Source organism: Neomonachus schauinslandi, chromosome 16 (assembly GCF_002201575.2).
Source record: "Neomonachus schauinslandi chromosome 16, ASM220157v2, whole genome shotgun sequence".
NCBI lineage: Eukaryota > Metazoa > Chordata > Mammalia > Carnivora > Phocidae > Neomonachus > Neomonachus schauinslandi.
Window position 1 is genome coordinate 14451889 of NC_058418.1, and position 2197 is coordinate 14454085.

General features: G+C 40.1%; 1 pseudogene; it reads right to left on the reverse strand.

Annotated features, from left to right (window-relative positions):
- Positions 1-223: 223 nt before the first annotated feature.
- On the reverse strand, positions 224-653 carry LOC110590149 (annotated as a pseudogene).
- Positions 654-2197: the final 1544 nt, after the last annotated feature.

The window sequence follows — 2197 nt, forward strand, 5'->3', positions numbered from 1 at the left end:
GGTCTTGAGTTCAAGCCCCACGTAGGGCTCAAAGCTGTGCATATTTAATGTATGCAACTTGATAAGTTTGTATATAAGTTTATACCTGTGAAACCATCACACCAGTCTATGCCATGAACATGTCCATCACTGCCAAAAGTTTCCTCTTGCCCTCTTTATTTTATTTTTTTACTGCTCCAGTCAATGAAAGAGAAATTTTATTGAGGCCCAAAGGCCTTGGGGCTCAGACAGGAGGCCACCCTGCAGGCAAAGGAGGAGCTAGCAGAGGGGCCTCATTTGAGCTTTCTTCTTGGGGGCATAGGTGGTTGGTGTGGCTGCACTTCTTGCAGCAGATGACAGTGCCGGGGTGCATGCAAGCATAACACATCTGCGGCAGATCATCTTGTTGCAGTTGTATTTCTGGGCAAGCTGGTGGAGGGAAGGCTCGATGATGCCAACCTGCAGGTATAGCACCAAGTGCAGAGTGGACTCTTTCTGGATATTGTAATCTGAGAGTGTAGCTATCCTCAGCTGTTTGCTGGCAAAAATCAGATACTGCCAGTTAGGTGGGATGCCCTCCTCTTGCTTTTGGCTTTGACATTCTTACTGGTGTCATTGGGCTTGACCTCAAGGGTGATGGTCTTGCCTGTCAGGATCTTCACAAAAATCTGCATCTCTGCAAGGCCACTGCCACCGATCCGCTTGGCCACCTTGATCTGCCCTCTTGATGATGACGACGATGATGATGATGTGTGTGTGTGAGAGATAAAAGCACTTAACCTAAGATCTACCCTCTTGGCAACTTTTTAAGTATACAATATAGTATTTTTAACTACAGGCACGATGCTGTACAGTAGATCTCTAGGACTTATCTGGTATAATTGAAATTTTGTACTCTTTGACTAATTACTTCCCATTTCCCTATCCCCCAAGCCCCTGGCGACCACCATTCTACTCTATGCTATAAGTCTATTTTAGATTCCTCACATAAGTGGTATCATGAAATATTTGTCCTGTGTCTACCTTATTCACTGAGCATAATGTCCTTCAGGCTCATCCATGGGCCATCTGTTGAGGGCTGCCTGCTGGTTGTTGAGAGCCCCTGGCCCTGTGTTCCTAGTTACCCGCTAGGTGATCTAGCCATGCCAGTTTCTTCTGTTTTGTGTGAGGTGTGACAGACAGAAACAGACCTCTCAAGTAGCACCCTGAAAGGCTGGGACAATTTGGGCATTCATTTAATTTTTTGTTTACTCCATGCAGAACTTGTAGACCAAGAGTATTTCTCTTGGTTCTGTGCTGTGCCAATTTCGGGAAGAAGTGATGTAGATAAAATTAAATTGTACTCCTTACCCTTTCCAGTATGTCTTGTCTTATTTCTTTGTTCCACTGGTGTGCTATGACCTCTCACCTGGACTCAGGAGCTCCTATGAAGGTATTTTCATGAATGGATAGTTGTTAAATTAGTGTTTCTGTTGAGGGTCAAGAGCTAGAACCTCCTATTCCAATATCTTACTGACATCACCTCATTTTCTTTGTATGTGAGCCTTAGTAATTTGTGTTTTTCAAGGAATCTGTCCATTTTATCTAAGTTTTTAATTTATTAACATAGGTATGTTCTAAATACTTTTTTTCTCCTTTCAATACCCATAGAATTAGCAGTAATGCCATCTTTCTTCTTTCTGATGGTAATTGTGTCTTCTCTTTTTCCCCAGTGGGTTAGAGCTTTATCAGTTTTTCAAAAGATGAACTTTGGGTTTTTTTCTCTAATTTTTTCTCTGTCATTGATTTCTGCTTTGATCATTATTATTTCTTTTCTTCTTATTACTGTGCCTTTTTTTAAGACTTTATTTTTAAGTAGTCTCTATACCCAATGTGGGGCTCAAACCCACAACCCTGAGGTAAAGAGTTGCATGCTTGCAACTGAGCCAGTCAGGTGCCCCTACTATGCCCCTTTTTAAAATTATTTTTTTATTTGTCCTTTTTAAAAATCTAGTATCTTGCTGTAAAAGCTGAGTTCACTTATTTGAGCCTTACTCCTTTTCTAATATAAACATTTAGAATTACATATCTACCTATAAGAAATTACATATTTTCCTCTAAAAACTTTAGCTACAGATTTCAATATTTTTGTATTCATTTTCTTTCAATTACTAATTCTAACATCCTTATTTTAAAGATTTTTGTTTTATTATTTATTTTAGAGAGAGAGCACGTGTGG